The 12,304-nt window shown below is 41.6% G+C and overlaps 1 pseudogene; it reads left to right on the forward strand.

Annotated features, from left to right (window-relative positions):
- Positions 1–2,349: 2,349 nt before the first annotated feature.
- On the forward strand, positions 2,350–3,114 carry LOC118841986 (annotated as a pseudogene).
- Positions 3,115–12,304: the final 9,190 nt, after the last annotated feature.

Genomic DNA, 12,304 nt, shown 5'->3' on the forward strand with positions numbered 1-12,304 from the left:
AAGGGAGTCCAATATCCGAACTCACCTACTCAAGGACTGATGGAAATTCTAAGAAAAGTACTACTCCTTTCCCAGTATCTTCTTGTGCCTGTGTTATAGGCACTATAATGTGTATCACAGTGGAGATTTTACAAAAGGATATTTATTCAAAAGTATAAAATGATATAATACTATATATAATGTATATATTATTCAAGCTTACTCCCTCAACATGTGGGAGGCATAATCTCCCTCCCCTCAGCAATACCTCAGTGTCTGGAGAGGGGAAAGGAATTAGGTTCATAGTTTAGCTTGGTTTCCATAGTGCACAGTACTGGTTCCAAGTCCAAAACCTTCCTCTGGCTCTAGGCACTTTGGTTTCTCAAGGCTTCCCTGTCAGGCTGGCTTGTTTCACCACTCTGCCTAGAATTCTGGCTCCAAGGTCAATATGATTCAAACTTAAGAGTCTCATTGGGATCACCTCTAGCACCTGAAACAGGATAAATAACACAGGACAGAATTAAATAGCCCCAAGCTCTTTTTCTAAGAACCAGGGTAAAAGAGAGGAAGTGGCATCTATGCTGGGCACAGCAGATGGGAATCATCAAGAACAGTCCAGCCAAAAGATGGAAGAAAAAAGTGACAAGCTCCATCTTGCCCGTTTTAAAGATGCTGGCACCCAATCAAAGGTGTCCCTCCCACGAGGCAGAGAATGTAAGGGGCTCTATGTTAGAATTGGATATGCCCAGAAGCAACATTATCAGCAGCCTAAATTTTGCCCCAACCACAGAGGTTGAGGCCTGGGGTTAACCAGAGATATGTATAAATTTAAATTAAGGTAGAGGGCCAGACTTCTTCCTAAATGTTAGGAATTTTCCTAATTGGGGGCTCAGAGTGATTGTGATTATACTCCTAATTTTTGTCTAAAATAAACTTCCTAAGGCCAAAGAGGAGATTATTACATGAACCTGAGGGGCCATTATATTGTCCTCAGGCTTAAAATGAGCTAATTATTATAATAATGTGCTGTAATTATCATAATAGGGCTCTGGAAGGGTATCTTAATTGAAATCAAACAAGATAAGTAAAGAAGGGAGTAGTTTTGTTCCTCCCTTCTATGAGGAAATCCAGAAAACTGGAAACGGAAGCATAGCAGAGAATGAAGATCGATAAAGACAAAACCAGAAGTGTTATAATCAGAATATAATAAACTGCTTGTACAAAAGAGAAAACAAACGAGGGGTTACAAATCTGGTACAGAGACATGTTACATAGTAGTGATGGAGGACAGTGATTTTTTTTATTTTAAAAATTTTATTTTTATTTTCAGTTTCAGGGATGTTGATTATCCAGATATTTTCTGGAGCTCTCTGCCCCAAACAGAGAAGGTAACAATTTATTAACTAACTAACCCTAATGATAATTTTATCTTTCAAAAGGCAGAGGAACCAACCAGGGGAAATTCTATTTTGGATCTGATTCTCCCTAACAGTGAGGGACAGACTGACTGACTGGGTGCGTGCGAGGGATGGAAACTTTGGAGAGAAGTGATGACTTCAGGCGAGGTTGAACGTACACCTTATATTTGGGAGAATTGATTTTGAAGATTCAGGGTAAGGAGAGGTAGGATACCATGAAGTAAAATTCTACTGGGAAGTCAGCCAAGGACATATGTAATGCTCTCCAGAAGGAAATTCTGAAGGCTCAAAGAGAAATAATTCTAACGAGAAAGAAAAAAAAGTTGTTTAATAAGACTGAAATGGACACACAGGGAACTTACCAACCAGTTTAAACTTTAAAAAGATGTGCATGAGAGATGGAAGCAAGGTCATGCAATAGGATGAATACAAAAGTGTGGCTTGATCTTGTAAGAATAGTGTTAGGAATGTTAAATGACCATTAAACGTTAGAATGAACAGAATATAAAATGAGGACAACTAAGGTAAGGGGCTCCAAGGTATGATAAGAAATCATCCAGTGATGGTCAGAAGAAGAAAAATGGGTGTTGGTTATTGACTTCCCACCGAAGCATACCAAGACCACTATCAGTCAACCACTCATCAGGATGGTGTAAAGGGGATATCTGTTTAGGAGTCTATTGAAATACAAGACCTCTGAGGTCCCATCTAGCTTCGAGAGTCTGTCATAAACTATAGATAAGTCTGTTATTTTCTGGGGGCATGTAGCTGATATGAGCCCCTGGCAGCCATTACCTTCTTCTAATCACGCAAGTGGGAACAAATTATACTCCCAGAAATAATCTAGAAATTATTGCTAGAAGTCATGAAGTCCTGGTCAAAAAATCTGAAGACATCAGGGGCGCAGATAGCTCTTTTCATTCCTGTTGTCAACTGAAGGCAAAGGCATCAGATGAAAAAGGCAGCTTTAGGAAATAAAAGGTTTATGAAGACTGAGAATGGGAAGGGGGTGGCAGCAGCGGCCTCGGCTGGAGCGGGAGAGGGGCAGGGGCGACGGCGGGGCCTTCCGAGGGTGACCCTCTCGGCCCCGGGCCCGGCCGGGGAGACGCACCAGCTGGTGGTCGTGGGAGGCGGCGGCGTGGGCAGGTCATCCTGTCCTACTTCGCTTCTGACTATGACTCGACCATGGAGAACTCCTACACCAAGCTGTGCAGTGTGGACGGGATCCCGGCCCGGCTGGACGCTTTAACGAAGTAGGCAAGCTGCATACTCAGATCCTCCGAGTCAAGGACAGAGATGATTTCCCCTTCGTGGTGGTGGGCAACAAGTCTGGTCTGGAGACCCAGAGACAGGTACCAAGCTCTGAGGCCTCAGTCTTCTGCGCCTCCCGCCACATGGCCTATTTTGAAGCAACAGCCAAATTTCGGCACTATGTGGATGAAGCCTTTGAACAGCTTGGGTTCGAGCTGTCCAGAAGTACCAGGAGCAAGAGCTGTCCCCCAGCTCCGCAACCCCCCTTAGGAAGAAGGCTAGGAGCGGTGGTTGCCCCTGCCTCCTCCTTTCACTCTTCTGCCCTGGCGACAGGAGCCACACTTCAGGAGAGGGCCCTGTACCGGCTTTGCTCTCTGGGGCCCTTCCCCACATGGTGCATGTTACCTCTCCTACCCAATGGCATGGATGGACTGTCCGGGAGGGAGGAGTGCCAGGGAATCTCTGAAGCACCCCTCTCCTGTTCCTCCATATCCAGTTACACTACACCAACCAGACCCCTAGGATGGGGTCACCCAGTGCCTTCCTCACAGCACATACCTTCCCTTTCTCCCTCAAAATCACAATTGTACATACTCTGCCACCCCACCTCTCAATAAACGTCACTGCCAATAAAAAATAAAAAGACTGAGAATGATTTACATTTCTGAATCACAACTTAAAATACAGGAATATATTTCTTGGCCTGAGGTGGAGCATACTTACTGAAGCCCGGTGAAAATATACTTGCCTATAGTCTTGTCTTAGCAAAAGGGCTTTAAAACTGAAAAGATATAAATGGGAGGGAAAAACCAACTTATATCTTCCAAGCCATTTTCCATAGTTATAAGTATAATACTATAAGATTAGAAGTGAATGGGGCAGCTAGGTGGCACAGTGAATAGAGCACAGGCCCCTGGAATCAGGAGGACCTGAGTTCAAATCCGGCCTCAGACACTTGACACACTTACTAGCTGTGTGACCTTGGGCAAGTCACTTAACCCCAATTGCCATGCTGTCCCACCTCCAAAAAAAAATTAGAAGTGAAGAGGGTTACTAATTCACAGAAGACAGTATCCCAAAGAATTCAGGTAGAGGTGAGCAGAACTTTCCATGTATGGGGAAAAATGTGCAAAAACACAGAGTGGAGATGGAGTGTCACATGCAAAGAAAAGTAAGCTTGCCAGCTTAACTGAACCAAAGGATGTGTAGAGTAGTGTGTGATCTCTGGAAAGGTAGATTGGGGTCAGGTTGTGAAGAACTAAATATCATAGGGAGTATTTTATTTTGCTTCTAGAGCTAATAGGGAACTTAATTGAACAACAAAAGTACTGGTAGTCAGAGGAATTGGGTCAAATCTTGACTCTCTTGGTTCTGCCTGTGTGTACGACCTTGGGCTAGTCACTCACTTCTTTGGACCTCAGTGAATTCATTTGTAAAAGGAGGAATTTGAACTAAATTGTTGCTAATTTCCTTTCAGTTTTGAATGTGTACTCCTTTGATTCTCTTTGGGTATTGCTGAGATTTGGTGAGGGTGAGATTAATGAATAGAATAGGGCTACAGTTGGGTATATGTTATTTAAAAGTAACAGAATAGCTGAAGGAGATAGTGAAATAACATTATACTTTAAAAAACACTCAGGCTTGGGGGCAGCTAGGTGGCGCAGTAGATAGAACACTAACCCTGCAGTCAGGAGGACCTGAGTTCAAATTCAATTTCAGACACTTGACACTACCTGTGTGACCCTGGGCAAGTCACTTAACCTCTATTGCCTCACAAAACCAAAAAACAATGCCTCTGCCCCCCCCCCCCCACCATGGAGGAAGAACTAGAAGTGATTGTTTTGTGGGAGGGAACTCCAGCTAACTTGGACAAAAGGAGGAAATTGATAGAGTTAAGGTAAGAGACCACAGAAGTGGTGCTGAGACCTCTTTTTCAATAGCAGAATAGCTGACATATTTTAAAATGTAACTTAAAGATAATTCAGTCTTCAAAAAAGATGAAGCAGCAAAGGGACTGCTGTTCTGGTGCTGATTCCGACCAGAAAAGAGGAATTATAGAATCAAAGAATTTCAGAGTTGAAAGAGACCTCTGAGACCATCTAGCTCAACCAATACCTGAAAGAGGATCCCTACTTCAACATGCCTGTCCAAGGATCTTCCAAATTTGTTTGAAGAACTCGAAAGATGAGGGGATGAGATACCTTTCCAAGGCAACCCCGTCTACTTTAGAGTAATCTTAATTGTTTTTCTTACTTTTTTTTTGATATGTTTTGTTTTTATATCACATTTCTCATATCTTATCCCCCATTGACACATCCCTAGAGAGCTATTCCTTATAATAAAGATTAAAAAAGAAGAAATCGTTCAGCAAAACCAGCTGTAACTCTTATAGATTTTGCAGGGGTCTTTACCTCAACTCCCATTTGCAAGAGCAAATGACAATGTAGAGGAAAGCTACTTCTCTACTTCAGGTTTCTATAGAGACTGCTGATGGTTTGGAGTATTTTTTCAACTGTCAGCTTGAACAAAAATCCTATTTATTCCCCCCAATAGCAATATTAGTTCTCATCAATTAACTTTTAAAATGGAATATTCACTGAAGATATAGCAATAGCAGAAGTACAAAAACACCTCTCCTCTCCTCTGCTCTCCCCTCCCCTCCCCTCCCTTCCCCTCCCCTCCCCTCTCCTCTCCTCTCCTCTCCTCTCCTCTCCTCTCCTCTCCTCTCCTCTCCTCTCCTCTCCTCTCCTCTCCTCTCCTCTCCTCTCCTCTCTTCTCCTCTTCTCTCCTCTCTTCTTTTCTTTTCTCCTTGCCTGTTGGCAATGCCAAGTAATGTTCAAATCACCAAATAATTGTACTCATTTCACATGCCAGTAAGGTTATGCTTGAAATTCTGCGAGCTAGGCTTCAGCAGTATGTGAACTAAGAATTACCAAAAGAGCAGTCTGGTTTTCAAAGAGGCAGAGGAACAAGAGACCAAATTGCTAACATTCTCTGGATTATGGAGAAAGCAGGGAAGTTCCAGAAAAACATCTACTTCTGCTTCATTGATTATGCTAACACCTTTGCCTATGTGGATCACAACAAAATGTGGCACGTCCTCAAAGAGATGTGAGTACCAGATCATCTTCCTTGTCTCCTGAGGAACTTGTATATGGGCTAAGCAACAGAACATGGAACAACTGATCGGTTTAAGATTGGAAAAGGAGAACAACAAGGCTGCATATTGTCACCATATTTATATAACTTATGTGCAGAGTAGTACATCATGCAAAATGCCTGGCTGGATGAATCAAAATCTGGAATTAGGGTTGCCAGGAGAAATATCAACGATCTTAGATATGCAGACAACAATACTCTAATGGCAGAAAGCGAAGAGGAATTAAGAAGTTTCTTGATGAGGGTGAAAGAGGACAGTGAAAAAGCTGACTTGAAGCTTAACATCAAAAATACTGAGATCTTGGCAACTGATCCCATCACTTCCTGGCAAAGAGAAGGAGAAGAAATGGAAGCAGTGTCAGATTTTATATTCTTGGGCTTAAAGATCACTGCAGACAGTGACTGCAGCCATGAAATTAAAAGATTCTTGCTCCTTGAAAGGAAAGCTATGGTAAATCTGGACAGCATACTGAAAATCAGATACCTCACCCTGCTGACAAAGGACAGTATAGTACAATCCATGGGTTTTCCAGCAGCAATGTGCCACAGAACAGATGCTTTTGAATTATGATGCTAGAAAAGACTTTTGAGAGTTCCTTGGATGGCAAGGAGATCAAATCAGTTAATACTGACAGATATTAATTCAGGTTATTCACTGGAAGGTCAAATACTGAAGCTGAAATACTTTGGCTATATAAGGAAAAGATGGGACTTGTTGGAAAAGACCCTGATGTTGGGAAAGGTTGAAGGCAGAAGGAAAAGGGGATGGCAGAGGATAAGATGGATAGTGCCATGGAAACAATGAACATGAATTTGGACAGACTTTGAGAGATAGTGGAGGATAGAAGGGCTATGATCCATTGGGTCACAATGAGCGAAACATGCTTGAATGACTGAACAACAACAACCTTTCCCACAGCCACCAATGATTTCTTTATTGTCAAATCCAGTGGTATTTTTTTCTCAGTCTTCATCCTATTTGACTTTTCTGCAACATTTGACATTGTTAATTGCTTTCTTCTTCTGGGTAATCTTTTCCCTCTCCATTATTATGATGTTTCTTTGGTCATGATTTTTTCCCTGCCTGTATGATGGATATGCCAAGGGCTCTGTCTTGGCCACTCTTTCTTCTCTAACTACACACACTCTCAGTAATCTCATAAATTACCACAAATTTAACTATCATTTTTATGCAGATGTCTCCCAAATCTTCATATTCTCTTCTCATTCCTGAGACTGTCAGATCCCTGGCTCATAATTTTTCTCCTCCCTCAATATTTGCCCTCATACTAGGGGAATTTAACATATATATTGATTCTCTTTTAAATTTCCTAGCCACTCAGTTCCTTAACCTACTTACTTCTCATGACCTATTCCTCCATCCCACCTCAGCTACACAAAAAGATGGTCAAATCCTTGATCTTACCATCAGCCTCGAATGCGCCATCTTTATGTTCAAGAATTCTGAAATCCTATTGGCTTTTCATCTCATCCTCTGCCTTCCCTTACAAAACCCTGCTCCTTGTCTGCACTGTGACCTCTAATGCCTTGACTCCTCAATTCTCTCCCAGGCCATCTCCCCTGCATTAGCCATCTCTTCTCTATTCCCAGATTTTGACCCTTGGTGGACCAATTCAACTCTACATCCTCCTCCTCTCTTGAATCTCTAGTCCTCTTATATCACCAGAAGTATAAATACAACTACTCCTTCCCCTCTCCAAAATAAAGACCAGGGGAACACTCTCTTCTAAACTACCTCAGTCCCTGGGGAGAGAGGGCCCAAACTTAGGGTGGCTACAAAGCATTCACCCCTTGATGAAGTCACTCCCTTGATTACATAAACCAGTTTCTTAATGTTGATCAATTATTATTTTGAGTCAAGCAGGTTTAACTTCTCACTGGGCTTAGCTGCCTGAAAACTCTGGTCTGGGTTCCTATACCTGGATCCTAGGTGCTCTCCTGACCTTTTGAAGCTCACAAGGTCATAGCTTAGTTCATTCTATCTTCAGTATTTCATTACCCAAGGCAGGAGAGAACTGATAAAACAGGGACAGAAGCTTCATGGCTTTATGTTGGCCTAATTGGGGAGAATTATCCATTGGAACTCTCTTTACATGTGTGCTTAAAGCAGTTGTTGCTTCTTTACTCAAATATTTCCAGGCAGAAAAAGAGACCAAAGTTGAGTCATTAGGGTCTTTTGTTTGCATGCTTAGTTCTGATTCTGAAGCCAATCAAAGCTTTTCATCACCACACAGTAAGCAAACTGGAAACAGTCATAGAATATTCATGCATGCTCTGAAGTCTATGTGGTGATCCAAATAAATCCACCTAGAATTTTCATGCCCATAATTGTTGGGGTTCCATTTGCTAGTCTCTTGTTATAAACATGACAACTTATAACAAAGTATTGAAAGGGTGTATTTGCCTCTCTCCCTCTCCCCACAAAAAAGACAATGTTCTTTTCCTATTCCCCATTTGTCAGAGTAGGGATGATAACTTGCATGACATTGGGAGCTCTGCCAAACCTTAGAAACATAATATTCCCATTGGATAAGCTTTTTGTCCTCGAGACCAACCAAATCCTAAGGATCTTTACCTCCTTAAAGAGAAACTATCCCAGCCTTCATAAAATAACTGTGGTTCCTATAATATCCACTCCTATATTTTTATGATTCCCCAAATCCTCCAGGGGACTTTCCATAACTTAAAAGACTTTAAAATAATGCTAACCTTGAGAAAAAGGCTAGCACGAAGCAACAAGGGGTCGGAGAGGAGCTTAATAAGGCATAAGGACTGGGCCTGTGATTTCATTTGTGTAGGGAATTCCTAGGTGAAGAAACTCCAGATCAGATCAATACTTTCTCTGCAATTTATAGTCTTTGAGAGTTGCCTCATGCCCTGAGAGAATGACACGCCCAGAGTCACACAGCCAGGAGAGGACAGAGGTGGGACTTGAAGCTGAGACTTCCTTGTCTGATTTGTTGCTGGTAGTTTATGGGAGGTGGAGCATCTAAACTTATAATCAGGAATGTGATGCCAGAGCTGCTATTTCAAAAGTCCATTCCAATATTCAATAATACCGATTACCTGAGAATAATATGGGAGATAGAAAACAGTGAATGTGATGGTAGTAGGTCCAATTGTTGCTCAATTAATGTTTTGTTCCAGGGCCAGGCTTTGGCCCCTAATGAACTTTTGGGTTGAGAAGATTGGCCTTGGTCAGCTATACCTGTTCTAGCCCTGATTCTCTGAGTTCCTGTGCTGAGATGCTGCTCTTGAAGTTAAGTCTCCCTGGATCACTGAAGCTCAGAGCATCAGATCTTAAAATCCCTCATGATAGAGTGCTAGGGACTTTGGGGCCTGGGGTGTCTTGGTCTGAGACTGGAGCTACCTTTATGTTAGTTGTTGCCAGACACATACCTTGGGAGGCTGCTTCCAAAGCCTTCCAAGAATCTTATTGTGGGTTTACAAACAACCTGGGGTTCTCTTGTGGGTAGCCCCCCACTCTTGCTGCCTTAGTATAGAGAACCCTCCTGTCTAGAACCCTGAAGTCTACACACATTTCTGGGCATCTTCTGGTTCTGCAAACAATCTGCCAGCTTGTTGCCTGTGTTGGTGCTGGTTTTGCTGGTCCTCTTTCCCATTGCTTGGGGGTGGCTGGTTGACTATTTGTATATTCTGGGATGGAAGAAGTCACTTACTTGGGTGGAAGAAGAAATCTCATTGGATTTCTTAATCATTCTTAGGTGGGGAGCAAATGTCAAGCTTTTGCTGCAGGAGGTGTGAGGGAGCTGGGCAGTTTGTCTCCATTCAGACGGTCATATTGTCCAGAAGTCCTTATTTCTATGCTGTCTAGGGCAGAAATGCTGGGTTATAAAAAATAGTGAGAAATCTAATAAACCCTAGGAACACCAACTCTCCATCACGTGGGCTTTTTATACCTCTAGTTATCTAGTTATCTAACCCAAACCCAAGGACAGCGTCCTTGCCTTCTTGCTAGGGAAACTGCCCTAACCTACATAAAATAAATATTTCCTAACATATCTTAGCTAACTGACTATTCTGTGTTCCAAAAGTGTTGAACTCTTGAGGCAACATGTAGGTATAACTCTGTGAATGAACAGATTCCTCCACTTAGGGAGCAAAATCAACTAAGGCGTTTCCCCCTTCCAGCCTGACATTCATTAAATGCCCTTCCTTCATTAAAAAAGCTCAAGTACAAGAATATAGGCTCAAAATTAAAAGAGAAATGATGGAGCCCATACCTCCTCTTATGAGAGGGTAAGGACTCTTATGAGTCCTCAACTGAGAACTCTGTCTGATGCCAGAAGCTGGTAGCAGAGGAAGCTCAGCTACTGTGTACCTACTGAACAATACCTCACAGAAATCACATGCCCTGTGAAGCAGTGCCTAGTGGCAAACAGAAGGCCAATGGAGCATTGGCTCTGAGACTACTGGGGATTAGAGCCAGCCTTGGGATGTCAGTGCAATGACATCACCAGAAGACATCAGACAGTGTAGAAAGCATGAGTTGTTCTTCCAAATGCATGATTTAATCACATTAGTTCTTCATATATGCACTCTTTCATGTTTGTGTCCTAGATTTAGCCATACTATCTTACAAATACTCAAGGCTTATTCTTTCACAGAAGACACCTGAGTTCAGTGGACTTGATTAAAATTGGTGTGGGCTTTGATGTAGGACTATAAGGCTTTCCCAAACGTGTCAGTCCCACTTTGTTCTCTCTCCTAGTAGACTCCTTAACAAAGCTGTCCCAGGTCTCTACTTACTTGAGCCATTCTGAGGAATCTGTATCCTCCTACATGGGCCAATGTCCTGAGGTCTCTCCAAGGCTTCTCCTCAAGCCTACTCTTCACAACTGAATTTCTCCAGACACAAGAATTCCTATGTATCTTTCTGAAATAAGGGTTGATAGTAGTTACTTAAAGCATTAATTAATTTTATTGCTTAAGCATTCTCTGGGATCTTATGAAAATCATGGAGAATATCTGAGGTGTCATAGAAATGGAAAAGATGAATTGTTGATATGATTTTCAAAAGAAGGAAAGAGGATGAAATATGAAAACTCCACCTAATTTTGAAAGAATTTCTAATTTTACTTACTGGGAAGATTCCAGCTTCTGAGTGCTTGGAAAGGGAGATGATGATCATTAAGATGCTTCACGGTTTCATGTCAGAATTACATTCCCTACATACAGTTCTGGTCCTGATTGAATGTTTAGATCCAAAAGAGTAGTGACAAGTGGGTCATTATCAACTTGGAACAAAGTTTCTAGTAGGCGGCTCCAGGGACCTGTCCTTGGCCTTGTTCTGTAAACATTTTCATCGATGAAAGATAAAAATATAGATGATATATTTATTAAAATTGTAGATGACCAAAAAAATCCATTGAGAGGGGGATAGATAACACATTGTATTACAGGGTCAGTATCCCAAAAATTATTCACAAAGTAAAAGAGGGATAAAGAAAATGTTCTACATTTGCATTAAAAACGAAACAAAACAAAACAAAAACTGCACAAGCACAGGATGGAGAGACAGCTAGACAAGTGTATGTGAAATAGATCCGGAGGTCTGAATGGACTATGAACTGTTTCTGACAAGAATGTGAAATTGTAGCCAAATAGAATCTTAAACTGCATTAAAAGAGGTCTAATGTCTAGAACAAGGGAGGGAATAGTCTTGCCGTTCTCTTCCCTGATGAGACCACATCAGGAGTACTGTGGTCAGTTCTAGGTGACTGAGGTCAGGCTCCTTGAGGACAGGGACTTTATCAATTCTCATCTTTGTGTCAGCAACACGAAGTACAAGACTAAACTTACAGTAGGCATTTAAAAAATGTTTAACTAAACGGAATTGAGTTGCTCTAAATTTATTTGTCCCTGCTCTTACTGTTTAAAGTAGGAGGGTGTTAGCTGCTCCCCTTTCAAAGAAACTATAAGCTCCCTTCAGGAAAGGCCTGTTATTTCTATTCTGTGATATCTTTCTTCACAATAAGAATCATAACTGATATTGATATATTCACAACTCAAAGTTTGCAGAATGCTTTATCTACATTATCTCATGGGAATCTCAAAACAATTTGATAAAGTTGGTAGTTTTTTTTACAGATGTAGAAATTGAGATTTAAAGAGATTAGGTGACTTGCCATTGGTCACACAGCTAGTGTCAAAGATAGGATTTGAACCCCAGTTTCTCTTTTTGCCCCTTTGCATATGTGTGGAGAGCTTCTATTTTTTCCTTTTCAGTTCCTCAGCCAGAGTTTTGTTGTCTGAGGGTATGAGTCCATTCCCAATAATTATTCATAACTTATTTAGCATATGCTCACCTTTAACTCATTGAGATTCTAGTATCCTAATATTCAATTTTGCATTCCCTGAGAGGATCACCCATGCATGATATAGATTGGAGTATAGTTTACTAAAGCAACCAATCAATAAACATTTATTAAACATCTAGTATGTGCCAGGCACTG

This window comes from Trichosurus vulpecula, chromosome 3, assembly GCF_011100635.1.
Source record: "Trichosurus vulpecula isolate mTriVul1 chromosome 3, mTriVul1.pri, whole genome shotgun sequence".
Taxonomy (NCBI): Eukaryota; Metazoa; Chordata; class Mammalia; order Diprotodontia; family Phalangeridae; genus Trichosurus; species Trichosurus vulpecula.